At 31.7% G+C, this 17,698-nt stretch overlaps 1 pseudogene; it reads right to left on the reverse strand.

Annotated features, from left to right (window-relative positions):
• Window positions 1-838: 838 nt before the first annotated feature.
• On the reverse strand, window positions 839-16,097 carry LOC114376473 (annotated as a pseudogene).
• Between the last annotated feature and the right edge of the window lie 1,601 nt (window positions 16,098-17,698).

The raw sequence follows: 17,698 nt of genomic DNA on the forward strand, positions 1-17,698 counted from the left end.
TAAAATAATAATTGAAGCGTTAAAGTTAATAATATAAGTCCACAAATAATAATTCAATAACACAATTATACAAATTTTAAATTTTTGTTGGAACATTTTTTTTTTGTTTTTTTTACACAAAACTGGTTTTAAAAAACAGTCTAGGTTGAATTTATTCCAAACCAACCGGATCATTCCGGACCAGATACATAACTGCTTCAATAACCAAACTGGTACGGTTATGCCACCGAATCCCGATTGAACTAATCCAACCCCGGGTCACACAGTTTTTAAAGTATGGATAGTTGCTTGATTTTACATGCTCTAATTGGGTAAGCCTATAAATTTTTAAAACTAATATAGGATTAATGAGTAGATATGAATATTGCCCAAACAAAGAATTAGGAGAACCATAATTGATCAATGTAAAAAGAACTAATTGCTTATGATTTCCAATATATAAAAACAATTTTCCCTTTCTCTCCTAAAAAAGAGAAAGAACAGTCCCATGGAGAAACTAAAATGTTTTGGTAAAAAAAAAAAAACACAAACTATCCCCCTTCTATGCGATTTATTGTTGTAAAAATTCTGCAACAGTTTTTAGAACCCTTGGTATTTCCCACTCAGGAGTTTGAGATATTAAATTTATTTAAGTGTCTAACATTTTCCAACAGATTTTGGGACAACTCTCAAATCCAAATGTTACATCTGCATAACAAAACTTGGAATAAATTTAAAATTATTGTTATAAGTCTTAATTGTTTAAATGACTAGAACACAAGTTAATTTGCAATCAACTTAATTCCAATCCAATGTTGAATATCTATATGTAGAATACAGACAAACAAGGTGATGATAGATACGAAAATGCAAAAAGTGTTGTAGGTTTCTTCATGTTCATATTGAATAACCAAATTTAATGTATTTTTTGGTGAGGAAAAGGGTTAGGACCTTCTAGACGAATATAGTCATACATTATCCCCTGGAAGAGGACCAAGGGGCCACTAGCCATAGTTTGTGTTAGAAATATAATATTAATGATTTTCTCTAGCAGAAGACCAGGCACATCAATGCTGAATAGCCAGTAGAGTCCATGAATTCCATGTCTAGCTATTGCATTGTCCTTCCCAATCACTCCCGTATATGATATCCAGACCAAAAATGTCATGGAATGAAACAATAATAGAAAGTGAAAATACTCAACAAATTGATGCAGCGGGTGCTTAGATGAAATTAACCAAATTGATTTTGAGGTGATATGATTTATGTTTTTAGTATAAATTTTTTATCTAAAGTAAAAATTATCCAAATTACTTCTACTCAAAATCATATCAAAATAAATTTTTGACTTTTTTCAAATTGAAACTAAACATGTAAAATTTATCTAAAATTAATTTTAAACCCAAAATCAATTATCCTATCCTGAAGCTAAACATCCATGTAATGTGAGATTACACAGAAAAGTTTTGTGAGGTTCCAAACCTGTAATTCAGAGATATTTGCACTTGCAAGTGCCAACCTTAATCTGTAGATGTTACTTGTCTCCACGTCATCGAGGTTGAACTTAATTTGCCAAGTAGTTCCTTGGTAACTGCCATCTTCTTGCTTCCTGTATTTCATGCACTAATTTCATCTTTCATGGATAATTAATATAGGTGCTTTTGAAGAAGCAAATATAATGGTATGTTGTCTCTACAGAGCATACCCGGTGACATGTGCAAAGAACCAATCTTGTGTAGTCACTGACACCCACTGTATAAAATAAATTAAATCTTCATTTGGGTATAACTCTGCATATCTTTCCCACAAACCATATTGCCTAAACCTATAAATGGGTAACGAGACTTAAGAAATTAATCAAATAGTGGAGTTTGGTGGGATCACAAAGCTAAACATGTTGAACCTAAGGATTTAATGTGTAAATATAGGAGCTGACTTGTCTGGTTGACAAAGAGCTTGTTAATGTATTTGGGATTAGGATCAGGAACATAGAATCCAGCAGCAGAGCGATCAGGAATGTCTATTTCCCATAATGTTGGGCCATCTCTTGGTGGCTCAAAAATAATGTCACCAAATTTCACAACCTGCATATTTCATTTGTTATTATAGTATTTAAGAAACATAGACTAAAACACAAACAAGTAAAACAATAATCGCTAACGATGATTTACTAATAATATAATAATATAAAACAGTTTTATGTTATTACTCAAGACATGACTTTAAGGTTGTGTTTGTTACAAGTGATGAAATTAATTTACCGACGACAGAAACGAGACATCTTCGTTTGGTACATGACATTGAGGACAGAGTTAAGTTGGGGTATGTAGGTCCCATTAAGCATAGTTGTTTCCTTGTTACAGTTGTGAAAATGATACATTTATATTTTTACCCCGTAAATCATAAATTTGTGGAAAGAAGTCAGACTTGCATGAAGAGAATTGTAAGGACAAAATTGTATTTTTATTTCGTTATTTAACTTTTTTTTTTATCTTATTTCTTACTTATTTCTTTTAAACCAAACAATTCAACTTTCAATTTTATTTTTATTTCATGTCTCTTATTTTCATCTTTTTTATTTCCATCGTCATAGCCAAAATACAGTCTTAAAATAATTTAATGAGAGTGAATAAATTTATAATATATAATGACTTGTGATTGGATCACATTGTGCATAACATTTTTTTTCTCTTCACTCACTAAATTTACAAATGTGTTTTTGTATTATAGTCCATACATGTGCGATTTTAAAACTACTAGATATAGACCCGCGTGTTGTGCCGGTTTATAAATAATTAAAGAAATATTTAAATAAATTATTTATTTGATAAACTAAATTTTAAAATATAATTATCAATGATATTCTATATTATTTTCTGTTAAAGAAGATAAAAAAATTACGTATAAATTAAGATATTTTTTATTTATCAATATATTTATAAGGGAATATTCTAAAATTGGAGGTTGACTACTCGACTAAAGTTGGTTAACGTGAAGATAGATTGTTTTCACTTATGACAAATTGTTTTTTCACATTTTTCTTTAATGGACTTTCTTCTTCTTTTGATGATGAAGGTGCGTCTTTTGACTTCTGGGATAATTGTAGCTTTGGACTTTGACTTGTGACAATTTGTTTATTAGCCTTTTTTTAATGGACTTTGTGAGATTTGATAAACTTGTTCGTTAGATAATGAAGATGCACCTTTTGATTTGTTGGATGCTTGTAGTTTTAGGCTTTGACTCATAATTAGTTCTTCAGCTGACTCATCTGATGATATTTGTTGTGGTGAAGTGAGCTCCTTTTTTTTTTTATTAAAAATATTAATTAGTAGATAAAACTATTAATATTTTGTATAAGTAAAAATGAAAATAAAGAATAAATAAGTTACCTAATTTCTTTGAGGAGAGGATCATGCTGAATAGTATTTTTTGGAATAAAAGTCCTTGTGACGGTATAAGTTTGAAATCCTTCCTTCAAGTTGTGAGTTGTGAGCATGATTCCAAGAATAAAAGCAGTTGTGAGCAAGATTTCAAGAATAAAAGTGTGTTTGCATTCTCTACAAGTGTATTAATTTTTCTCTTTTAACTTTCTTTTGACATCTCTCATATGTAATATAATGCCAACCAAACGTATCGTTGATCTCATTGATTGTTGCATGAATTGTGAACAGATGATCCTATTATTTTATATATGTTAAAACTAATAAAAAATAAAGTATTATTGAATATTATGAATATGAAAGTCATGGTAGGTTAGCCTACTTGTGATTCTCATACCCATTTCATGGACATTATCTCTTGCAAAGATCTTCTATTTTTGTACATTCTTTTGTCAAGAATGTTGGCAGAGAAGATAGTTCTTTTATTTGATGTTGTTCCAGTTTTTTTCTAGAAAGTAGTTATTTAGAATAAATTTATAATTTTTTAACTACATCAATCAACGAATTAGAATAAACTAACAATTTTGTTTGTTGAATGTTACAAAATGTGTATAATAAAATAAAATAAAATAAGGAAGTTCATTTTACCATATCTTGAACTTTGCAAAATTAGGACTTTCTAGGTTGATATAGATCGTTGTACTTGAAGTTGAGTTGATTGAAAACTCATCTAAAAAATATTTATTAAAATATAATTGTTAGTAAATTAAAATTATTATAGTAAATAAAATATAAAAAAGCTTATCGTAAGCAAAGAGTATGATATAGACTTAGTTGAATTAAAATTGTTTATTTATTAAATAAGTTGAATTGAAAACAATACTAGTAAAGAAACATCTCAAATAAATATCAAATTAAATAAACATGCTAGTATAAAAATAAAGGGATAGGAAATTATGAATGAATTTTTATTTAAATGCTATTTAAAGATTATATATATATATATATATATATATATATATATATATATATATATATATATATATATATATATATATAAAGAAAAGAGATAGAGTAATAACATATATAAATTGTAGAATATAAATTTTGTTAAGGATTTTAAATGTGCGAAAGTAATCAAACCTTTGAATTTCTTAATCAAGATAAAAGTGATTGCAATTATCTTTGAACCTTCTTCTTCAATGTTGATTGTTTTTTCAAAAGGATTGATGTATAAAATGTAAAAGAAAATGGTGATAGAATGTAATATAGAACATTGAAGAATGAGGGCAGTGAACATGAGAAACATTTGGAGGTCACTAAGATTGAATGAAAATATTTCGATATAGATTTTGTTATGTTGTGAGTAACATTTAAGAAGAAAGAAGGAAACCAGAAGTGAGGAGCTCAAGTTTTATATATTATGTTCCTTTGATAGGTTTGTATGCATCATTTATTGAGACAATTCTTAAATTATGTATGGTGTATGAGTTCTCCTTTTGTAAAATATCATTGAATTTTGAAATCATGTTCTCCCGTATCGCTACATGTAGTAGAGTTTCGTGTTACAATATATTTAAAAGTGCAAATTGGATTAAAATTAAAAATATTAAATAAATTTAATCAATAAAAAATTTGTTTAAAGTAATTTATTGTATTTTTTTTTATTTTGTGATATGTAATATTGGAGATAGTAAATAAAATTATATTTGTAATAGTTAAAGTTGATGTGAAATATATTTTTTACAAACTAATGTGAAAAATAAATAAATTTCAACTTTGTTTAACCAACATATTTTTTATATAGATTAGTTTGAAAACTAATTTTAGATCATGAAATTTGTTGATGTTAAATATTTATTTATATTTATATTTATAGAGCAAAAAATATATTATAATTTATAAATTACTAATATGAAAAAATTGAATGATATATAAAATGTAAAAGAAAATGGTTATAGAATGTAATATAGAACATTGAAGAATAAGGATTCTAAACATGAGAAGCATTTGAAGGTGAGTAAAATTGAATTGAAATATTTTGATATAGGTTTTGTTATGTTGTAAGTAACATTGAAGAAGAAAGGAAAAAAAAAGTGATAGACACGAAAGGAGAATGCTCTTCTTTCTCCAAATCAACATTGCTAATGTCACAGCGTAATAGTGAGGAGCTCAACTTTTATGCATCATTTGTTGAGATAATTCTTAGATTATGCATGGCGTATAAGTTCCCCTCTTGTAAAATATCATTGAAGTTTGAAATCATATTTTTCCGTATCGCTACATATAGTGGAGTTTCGTGTTACAATATATTTAAAAGTGCAAATCGGATTAAAATTAAAAATATTAAATAAATTTAATCAATATAAAATTTGTTTAAAGTAATTTAATGTACTTTTTTTGCATTTTGTGATATGTAATATTGGAGATAGTAAATAAATTATATTTGTAATAGTTAAAATTGATGTGAAATATATTTTTTACATACTAATGTGAAAAATAAATAAATTTCAACTTTGTTTAACCAACATATTTTTTTATAGATTAGTTTGAAAATTAATTTTAGATCATGAACTTTGTTAGTGTGAAATATTTATTTATATTTATATTTATAGAGCAGAAAATACATTAGAATTTAAAAATTATTAACATGAAAAAATTGAATGATAGATAAAATGTAAAAAAAAATGATTATAGAAGGTAATATAGAACATTGAAGAATCATTTAGAGGTCACTAAGATTGAATTAGAATGTTTTGATATAGGTTTTGTTAGGTTGTGGATAACATCATTAAAGAAGGAAGAAGAAAAAGAGAAGTGACAGACACAAAAGAAGAATGTTCTCTTTTCTTCAAAGAAGAATGTACTACAAATTAAAGATAAACATGGTCTAATTTGTAGAGTTTATAAAACTAGTTTATTTCAAAGGAACATTCAGGTGTTACATGCTCTGTCCAATAAAATGAAATTTAAAATATAATAAAAAAATGAAATTAAGATAACCTTGTGTTATGGTGAGGACAACATTATTCCAATACTCTTCAATGAAACCTGGAACCCATGCATAGAGATTGTAATCCCCATTGCGTATATTATCGATTGAGAAGTTCCCTTCCTCGTTTCTCTAGTTGGTATCCCTGACCAAACAAAATAGGCCTCGAAAGTTAATATTGCTGCCCAAATACTACTTACACATGTAAATGTTGAAGTGTTTGATTATTTGGTGGAGAACAATAAAACAATATATGAATTCAATTTTGGTATAGTGTTTTTTTTGCCTGCACCTATTTTTCTTCTTTTATATTGACCATATTTTTTACCATTCCAACATTTTCTTCATATATAAGTATCAATCCATATGAGTTCATACAAAAAATAATGTTTATATTCTATTTTATAATAGAAAGATTAATTGGTTATTTTTCCTTTCATTATCCCAAACATGTCAATATTAGAACTCAGAGGAAGTAAATTGTTGTTCAAGCAACTCTTTAGAGTTCTTTGAGCTCCTTGTAAGGCTTGTTGTAAAATCCATTGTCGGACTTGATTAATCACTCTTTGTTGTTCAAAATTATTCAGCTTCATTTTTGTAATTTTTTAATTGTTTCAAAGTCGTATAAATTGAATTAATTAAATTCAATTTTTCTCGTTCGATCTCAAAATAGTCATTCACCCGAAACCGATATGCTTTCATTTCGACTTTTCTTTAGCAGACTTGGACTTTTTCCAGCTGTTCAATGGCTCATTCCCGTAATTCTTCTGAGTTGCGAATAGTCTTTGAGAAAAATTCACTTTACGAAAAGTTACATTTGTTCTGAATAATATTTCGTAAAATAGAGTGATTGGTAATGTAAAAGTGGGAGTTCATAGTCTTGTATTAGGACTTTGGTGTTAAGTACCTGTCTCGAATTAGTAATGTGCCACACAAACTGTCACGTTGGCTAGACTTTTGAAAACCTTCAGAAGCTGGAAAATCTTAGGGCCATCTTTGAACCTCCTCCTTCATCCTGAGGCCATTTTAGGTAGTCTCAGTTAGAAATTAGTGTTGATTTTTTTTTTGGTGAGGAGGGGCCAAGCCCCCTTAAGTTATTGTTAATTCTTTGGAAAAAAATATGCTTTTAGTCTTTTGACTCTCTTAACTTTGTAAAATTATTTGTTTTAGTCCATATGTTTTACCTTTGAATATTTTGATCCTTGGACTTTTAAAAATTAGTATTTTTAATCCGTTGGAACAGATATCACGTAGGAAATCTTATTTTTAAGAGCTGAAGGACCAAAATGTTTGATGGACTTAGGACTAAACCCAAGAATTTTACAAAATACAAAAGTGTCAAGGACTAAAAATATATTGTTCATTTAATTCTTTGTTATAAAATTTTCCCACATGAAACTAAAAATCTCCATAAGATAAGTCTAATTAACAAATTGATAATGAAATTGAAACCTGATATTTAGCGTCTTCCCAGAGCTCCAGTGAGTCATCACCATCTAACAAAGTGTTAAGATAAACAAAAGATGGCCCAAAAACTTTCTTCCACGGTTTATTAGGTTGGAGTTTCAAAACCATATCCTCTCCTGCGTAATGGGCACTAAGAAACATCTGACACATCCAACGATATTGCAAATTATTTGTATTTAGCTGATCAATAGAAATAAATGTAACATTTTTTTCACTGAAATTAAGCATTCATCAACAAATAACTAATAGTGTGCTTGGATCAGCGATAAAAAATCTATGTTGAATAAAAAATTAAGGTGAAATCAACACAAAAATAACTATTTATTACTTTAAAAAAATCATTGTGGGTTCAACTCATCATGGTATCAAACATGCACTAGTATTAACGGGTAATTTCAAGTTTATGCTTTACAACAAAACTTACTGAGAGGCAATATGGGCCTACGTGGGAAGTAAGGTTTTGTTTAACTGGGCCACTTGATCGAAACTCATTGCTGGGTATGATTACCCAAAACCATGGCTGGATCAGTTTCGGATTGGGAACTTATCCACCCGTGAACCATAAGATCTTTGATCTCACTTGAGTATTGGTACTTGTCATCCACCTTAATCGGCCAATAATAAATTTCATTAAGCACGAACAATGTTATAGAGTAAGGGTTGGTTTGTATATGTATTCTTTAAAATATTTTTAATGCTTATAAAATTGTGTGGTTTTAGAATGAAAAATAAAAAGTTGGTTTGATAATTTTTTGTTAGCTAAAATTAGCAGCATTAATTTGAAATTAGAAAGGTACCTCTCCCTTAAACTCTGGTTCCACAGGATTGACGAGCAAAACAGCCTCCGGGGGAACTTGTTTTTTTCCTCTTTTCCTCGATCTGTCATTGGGAGAGGCATAAATCTATGTCTGTTATTCGACACTGCCATGTAATGAAACCTACACAAGTAAAGTAACCTCTCAAAATCTTCTTTGCACCAAAGCTAATTAATTCACCCGTACGTTTTTGTCAAATATTGGTTTAAGCTAATAAAGCAAACAAAATCACCTCCTAATAGAATATTTAAGTATAAAAATAAAGAAGAATAAGAATATATATTTCATAAGGTTACCCCATACTTGTCTTTACGAAGCTTGTAAACAATCCTTATTTGAGGTATGTTGAAAGCAGGCCACTCCTTTAGGTGTTCAAAGATGGCATAAGAGTAGAAGCCTGTGGAATTACGAAGCATCGCATACCTACACAAATATTAATTGTCTAAAATGTAATTAATTAATCATCATGATTCATGACTCATTGATCAAATCTTATATAGTTAGCAACATATATAAAAGGGTACCTTTTGTCAATATTTAGAGGTGCTCTCTTTCCCTTCAGAGATGGATTCCACTTTCTTGTGAATGAGATTTCAACCTGTTCCTCATTTTCACTTACAACATTAAAACTTGTTCCCACAATCCTGCACGTAGTGTAGCCAATCAATTATAAACAATTAACCTCGCCATAACAGTACTAAAGACATCATTAATCATTTACAGCCACAATTCAAGTGTTTTGGTTTATGATATAGAATCTATAATAATATTTGGGTCAGTTAATTGAAAATGGAACTTAATTTATGAGGCACTTATCATATACCGTTCAAATGTCTCAATTGTTCCTATACTTCTAGCTTCACTCCAAACAACATCCCAATACCTATGAATTCATTTATTAAAGTAACCATAAAGTCACATGAATAGTGAGGAAAAATGATTAAGATCAAAACACTAGATATGGATAGTGTACACTTACCCTCTATCACAACTACAAAATAGGCTTTCTACATCGGTTAATCAGACCTTTCTACGTTGGTCATGACGCGTCGTTGCAACCAGCGTCGTTGAAAATCCAACGCCCTACAACAATAGTTGGTTGACCGTCTTAGAAGGGTATGGGTACAAAGATGGACCTCGAGTCAGACTCGTCTTAGAATGATGAACATTCTAAGTCGGTTCTCAAGACGAAACCGATGTAGAATGTTGCCCATTCTAAGACGGGTTGGTCTCCAAACCCGACTTAGAATGACAAAATTTTGCATTGGTTGTCCCGTATGACCGTCGTAGTATTTCTAGGATTCTACATTGGTTGTGCAATCAACCGATGTAGAATGTTGTCCATTCTAAGACGGGTTGGTCTCCAAATCCAACTTAGAATGACAGAATTCTACATCGGTTGTCGCAAACAACCGACGTAGAATGTTTTTTTTTTGTTCATGAAATTAAGCCAGTAACAATATGCAAATATGATGTACCTAGCTAATGTCTCATATGAGACTTAATTGATAAACCCTGGTCAAAATTCAGCAATGAAAATAGTAAATGAATAAGTACATCATTAAAAGAAGGTAGCTTATCTTTTACTAGCTAGTAGTATAGTAAAAAAAAAACTTATAATTAAATAGCAATTTGTCATTCACACAAACAAGGTATATATACATAATATAGTTATGATCTAATAGCTACATTCAACGATTATTTTACCTTTGTCCGCATCTATATATACTTAATTCCCTATTGACACCAATATTACAAATGATATACAACACATATTCCTGCATATATACTGTACCATAAGGGATAAATTTCATAATTGACCACCCATGCCACAGTTCCCATGTCATGAGAAGAAAATGATGCAAGGCCTACTACACCTGCTTCATTTTCCATGATACCATCCCAAAAGGCCTTTTCCATTGTCTGCTTTATTTTCCCCTGCAACATAAAAACATGGGTGAATTAGAAGTCAGAACTAAAAATAGCATGCCATCAGCTGTTAGTAAATTTAAAATTATATATTGCTTTCTATACTAATACTAATATTGGAAATAACTCCAAAAGATTCTAGATTAGGCATACATTTCATACTTGGTGGGATAATATATATGAGCAGATCAACATCAAAGGCCAGAGAAAGAGCATCAAACCAAAATTGTATCCAAAATTAGCCATTAAGTCAATGCTAACATTTATACAATAGGTACTAACCTCAACATTGTTTTGAATGTGATCAGAGACATCAAATTCATCGATAACACTATAGTGATGCTCGTGAAGAAATTCATTTACAATAACCTCATTCTCTACTAGCAACTTCTCAGAAGATGTGCCAAGCTGACTATCTGAACTTGTTCTGGGTGAAGAGAAGTTAGACTCTCCAGGGGAAGTGTTTGTTTCCTTAAAGAGGGAGCGAACTACTCGGCTTGCCCTATCATTACTCTCATAAGAAATATTTGTTTCACTTGAGCTGGCAGTAGTAGAAAGTGGAGTTGGGCTTGTGGGCATAGACAAAATCATTGGAGACCCCACTGGACTTCCATCATCCTTCACTCCAAAGTATGTAGATCTTGTTTCAGATAATGCATATTCCATACGATCAATTCCAGCAACTCCACTCAAGTGCAACAACTTTTCTCTCAAAAGTTTTTGATCTTCAGAGACCTGCATTAAATGCAAAAAGAAAATAAGACCAAAGCACACTTTGCTGCAACAATAAGAAAGCAGTCAAGGGAGGAAACACCTATGATTGTAAGTTTGAATATACTTATAGTTTTAAGTCAATGAGCATCAGCAAACATTGTTTGAGAAGAGGAAAGAAGTGAAAAATTTACCCAATAAATAAAAGAAGAAAAATTCATACATATCTGACAATCTTCAACATACCAGAGTTAGTTTTTAAAGTCGTTAATGTTCCATGATATTATAAAAAATGTTCATCAACAACAATTATCTTTCACGAAGAAAACTCAGCTATTGATGTCAAAAATTACCTGATGCTGAATAGCTTTCATATCATGACTAAACTTACCACCAGCTCCTTCTAGAGTTAACTTGCAAGTTTGAATCATAGAAGCTTCAAGCTGGCAAGCTGCTCTAACCAAATATTCCTCCAGTGATCAAGCATTCCATACCAAAAAACAATTCAAGTATGAGCACCAAGCCTTATCAAAAGCAGCAAGCTGAGATCTGAAGGTACAAAGCTTCATGCATGGATGCTGAGACAGACTCTTCATCAGAACTTTGTATTGGACCATCTAGTATAATCTTTATCAACAACTCAAACATTTGGACAAACTCTTGTGCAGATTTGGCTAGAGTATTCTCACATTCTCCCATTCCACTGAAAACGGCATCTGGATGACCCAATATCATATAACCACAAAGAACAACTCTCACAGGATACCTTGATAACCTAACTAAGCTATTGTTTGACTCCCTGACTGAATCTACTTTCTTTGCCTGCCTGTCGGCTTCTCATAAAACTCTTGGAAGTAGCCTTTTTCTTGGGGTAAGCAACCCATTTAAGAAGATTATCAATGTTATCCAAGCTAGACAAATTGTTGGCAGGAGCCACTGCTGTAGACACTTTAAGGCGGCTCTCAAACAGTCAAGTAAATTTTTCACAGTCTGAAGAGTAGAAGCCGATTCAATCAGAAGCGCAAGTTGTTCAAAAGGCATTGACTTGACAGATTTCTCATTGATCCCCAGCACATCATATGCTTTTGTGAAGGTAAATGTTGTTCTCTTTTGCCTTACAAACCGCCTCCAACACCTTAAAGAACAAAATAAAGTTAGAGGAGAATTGTTTTTTTATAGTAATATCTAACAAAAAAAACAATTCTAATACATCCATTGTATTTTAGTTTTAAGGCATTCTTCATGGCAAAGGAACAAAACTTCAAATACTAAATTTATCAATCCTATATAAACTTATAACTTAGTTCAGACCTCCACCTCCAGTCCAAAATGACAACTGAGTAAAGCAACGAAATTAGCAAAGCTTTCTACATGATCTTAAAAAGATATATCAATGTGTAAATGCAAATAATAAACCTTGCTAGTTTTCTGGAAAGATATTTTGCTTGCTTTGACATTCTATTGCAATTCTCTCGGGCATAACCACGCAATCTTCCCGTCTGCCTGAGATATTTAGCTCTTTGTCGTCTTGCCTAACCAATATACAATATAAATTCAGAGAGTTAAACAAGTGTAATTAAGGGCCACCAGATGACCCCCCCCCCCCCCTCCAAAAAAAAAGAAGACAATTTCAAGCTCACTCCATACCCTCTGCAATCGATCTTCCAACTCATCTTTTTTTTCTCCCTTCTCTCAATGTCATGCTGGTGACATACAAACTTTGCCACATGTATCACCTGCGAGACTGGAGCATGTGCCCTATTCTTCTTAGCTTCCAGCAACCCAAGTCATTTTGTTTCAGCAGGAGCTCGTTTTTGGTGAATATTGCAGCACATACACACTCTTTATATTTACTTTCTCGAGCCATCCTTCTTATCAATGTCTGAGATGACATATACTATATATTTAATAAAGGATACATCTTTGTTCAGTAGTTGAGTTACGAAGTCAATTACTGGCAGTGGGTCAATTAATGCAGTGGAAGACATATCTGCACATCCATAAGTCAACATTTACATTGTTCAGTAAATGGACAGATCAAACTAGTTAAGGAAAAAAAAAGCAAAATCTACGGAAAAAAAAATAGGCGTACACTTAAAACTATAGCAGTCTAACAAATATTCATTCATTTCACCTGCTTCAAGTAGCGCTATAATCAACACCAGTATACACCACAGAGTGTCCTTTCATGCATCTACAAACTCATAGTTTTTTTCACTTTTAAAGGACTCAACAGGAACTAAGGAAGTACAGTATTACAGTGTATTCCAGTTCTTAACAATTCGGTAAAGTAGCAGGGTTTGTAATATGTATGATTATAGTAGTCAAATACTTGTTGGAGGACAACATAAATGCTGGGAAATTGATGACGTCTATTCCTTGGGGATTCAACTCGTAATAGAGATGGTAATTGTCTGCAGATGTCAAAAAGATTGAATGTCATGCTATAGAGATCAGTAAATCGTTATTATCGGTGCCTACTTTTCACCCAAATTAAAAGAACAAAGTAAAAAATAAACATATAACACAGAAAAAAAATTGGGTTATAAATATAAGTATACTGAGGATGATTTCATGAATAGACAGGGGAATTGCAAATGATAGAAATGTGAACATGCATAAAAGGGATGTAGAGGTAAATATGATGAAGAAGAGGTGGTCTCAAAATAGTTACAACGAGGAGAAGAGACATTTTAATGGAAGACACATGATGGAGGAGTGATATCAATCAATGTTGGGAAAGCATATTCAAAATACAATGAGTTGAAGAGACCAGAGAGGAGTGTGATTTTTGAAACCAGGATATTTTACGGTGGAAATTATAAAAATTTAAAAAAGGCAAGTGTATTAATAAATAGGAAGTGAAAATAGCAATTGCCCTTCCTTATTTCCTAAAAGTAGGCTCTCACAAGACACAACCTTGATCCATCACCTAGATAGTGAGCACCGCAATGTGGTTTATCTTTTCAACTCAAACCCCATTGTGCCAGTCTATAATAAAAACAAACACACTTCAAAGGTAAAGATTAATTGCATTAATGATGCAATCAAATAAAAAATTCATTCAATTTAATTATGCACAAGGTGGAGGGGAAGCAATTGTGTATGGGATTTGCTTAGTAAGACTCAACTATTGTAGAGACTAGTGAGTGCATCACCAGCATTTGAATGGAACAACCTCTGATCTGAATTAATAACATTAACAGGGAAGAATATAATAGTGTTCGATATGGAATATACATATATATCCCTAATTAGTTGACTATAACAAAGGAATCCACAGTGCGCTATGGACCAGTCCAACATGCTACACTATTTTCTTTCTCGCTCACGCTTAATTTAAACTTCATGGAAAATAACATGTTTTGCTTTCTCTCTAGCTTCTCTTTCTCTATTGAAATGATTCCAGATTTTAGGAGACATGTGAAAGTGAAAGCAACATTATATATACAAATGTAAATGAACTTTGTATAAATGGATTTATATGATAAAGTTGCACAAAAGACTCCTTTATAAAAACCAATCTCAATCCTATTGTTATATGTAGGTGTCTTTTTGACGTATTTGTGAGTGGTTATAGGGTGCCTCACTCTTCAGCCTACTTGGCCTTCATTACCCAAGTGATTTCACCCAACGCTGCCTCTATCGAAAGCAAACAACCATTATTTTGTTTTTGTACGTGAAGGGGCATTTCGTAGACGATAATGCATCAACAACATTTTTACAATCTTAAAATCCAGTTCTAGAAAAATCCAAAATATCTATTAATTATGTTTTGAAATCAGAATAACGGCCAAACAAGATGTAATTCTACAAATCCAAGCAGGTTTAAGCTTAAAATGAGAGGACTCAACATAATATTTCTCACATTACAGAAACGATTTTCCAATAGAGTCACAATAAAACAAGGACTTTCACCCTAATACTAAGCTGAAGGAATTGATTGCCAAATAATAACCCTTAGAAAACACTACGGCTTTATAAATCACAAACCCTAAGCTCTCTCGCCCCTAATCCTACAAGCAAGTTGAATGTCCTTGGGCATAATGGTAACTCTCTTAGCATGAATAGCGCAGAGGTTGGTATCCTAGAAGAGCCTAACGAGGTAGGCCTCAGCGACTTCCTGAAGAGCAAAGACAGCGTTGCTCTGGAAGCGTAGATTAATTCAAGCATGGTCTTAAAAATACCACACACCCTCAAGCTCAGTACAAGGTTAAAGCAAAAATTATAAAGAGGTAGCACACACCTCTGACAGCGGGGGGAAGCCCACGGCGGGAATGGCGCAAGACGTGCTGCTTGTTTAGGGTTTAGGTGACTTCAGCAGGGCGGCACTGCAGAAGAGGTCAATCAAAGGCGGGACGTACGACACAGGAGATCTCAACTTCGACACGCGTTCTGATCAGCTTCGCTTCAAGCTAGGGGGCACAAGAACTATTCTTGGCCAAAAACAAAAAACATATATTTCTCTAGTACAATTTTTAATTTTTAATCTTTTTCTAAATTAACGAAGGCGGTTTACTAATCACACCCGTCATAGAATGAAGGGTGAAAATTACAAAAAAAACCACCATGTCATAACTACAGAGACGGGTGTTGAGGACCGTCGTAGTTATATTCGCCTTAATTACAAAAATGCCACCAAAGTACATTTTAAGACGGTTCTAGGAAACTGCCTTAGAATGTGCGTCGTAAAAAATGATTTTTTAGTAGTGTATGTTCACTTCCACTAAGAACTTCAAGCAGATTATCAATGCCATTATATTGTATTCTAGTAACTAATCCACCTAGATTGGATAAATACACTTGCAGGATGCCATTGTCCATAATCACCTTCAATTCCAAATTCATTTTGCCATAAATTCAGAATATATATTTCCTGAAACTTTTGAATATATATAAAAAAAAAATAAAGAAAACAATGCATTACTTGATTGTCTTCGATACGCAACTCCACTGCTTGTGAGGCCATGATGAAGGATCTTTGCTAGTTGCTATGTCTTTTCATACAACATATTGTTGCACAGACTTAATTTATTTGTCATGCAAGTTCTGAGATTCTATGATAAGAGTTTTTGGTTTGGTTTCCTTCAACTAAAGGCCAAGCAATATTTACTTAAATTTTATTTCTTCGGTTTTCATGTTCAATTCTTTACTCAATCGCCACTGTAGCCGTGCACGTTTAGGATTGTGACTTATTATTGAACAAAAATAATTCTCCCACTTGGCTAATAGTTTTGTCATATGTGTGATGCCCTCAACAAACATCTCACAAAATACATGTTTGATTCTAAAGTGAAGTGGAAGTAATATCTTCAAAATTTTATAAGGCTATAGGGAGCACAAATTTGAAATTTTATTGTGATATAATATTTGAATTGTTAATTTATGAGGTAGATGAGAGTTTAAAATAGAAGTGATAACAACAAAGTCTAATCTTTCTAAGTGAAGTCGGCTATATGCATACATAAATTCATATGACATTATTCAATTTACTTAAAAACCAAAGTTTCAAAAAATGTTATTTATAATAAGATTTCTCATGTCTTTAATGTCATTGACTTCTTGTAGGTCTCACTCTCTTCTTCACAATATCAAATATCATATAATTTTCTCTCATGTCTTCAATGTCCTTGATTTCTTGTAGGTTTCACTTTTCTCTTCACAACATCAAATATCGTATAATTTTCTCTCATGTCTTCAATGTCCTTGACTTCTTGTAGGTCTACTCTCCTCTTCACAATATAAAATATCATATAATTTTCTCTTAAGGATGGGAGAACATATATAAACTAACTAATGGATAACTTATTTTAGTCAATAAAGAAGTTTATTTCATTCTTTTTCCCTAGAAGTGTTTCTAAAAAAATTTATCCAAACAATTGCTAATTCACTCTTCTAACAAGTGCTTTGCATGACATTCTTTGCAATTGTTAAAACTACCTTTACCAATTTTCTGTTATCTTTGACTCTATTTTTTTTTTTATCAGCAAAGATAAATTATATTTATATAAAATCTAGAAGTACCAGAGGTACTGATTACAAAGTTAGTCACCATAAAATGGTTCCACAGCCAGACAGCATAAGTCTGATTGGGAACCAAAATATGGAAAGCAAAGTATACATGTATTGATCCCTACTTCCTAATGAAACCCTACTGCTGCAAAAAATGATGTCTGAAATTACTAGACCATTGATTAAAATGTAATGTAAAGTCCTTCTCCAAATTATGGAGCCAGGTCCACATTAAGAAAGTCGCGTCTTCAACCAATTTGATTCCATCAAAGGTCGCTCCTGAGAACAGAATTTTATTTCGAAGTTGCCAAGTGGACCAAGTGATAGCCAACCACCAATATTGCCACCTTCTATTCCTACTACTTGCATCCTGCAAAAAGGAGTATTGCATGAATAGGTGCTTTATACTCAAT

Source organism: Glycine soja, chromosome 2 (genome assembly GCF_004193775.1).
Source record: "Glycine soja cultivar W05 chromosome 2, ASM419377v2, whole genome shotgun sequence".
In the NCBI taxonomy this organism is placed as follows: Eukaryota; Viridiplantae; Streptophyta; class Magnoliopsida; order Fabales; family Fabaceae; genus Glycine; species Glycine soja.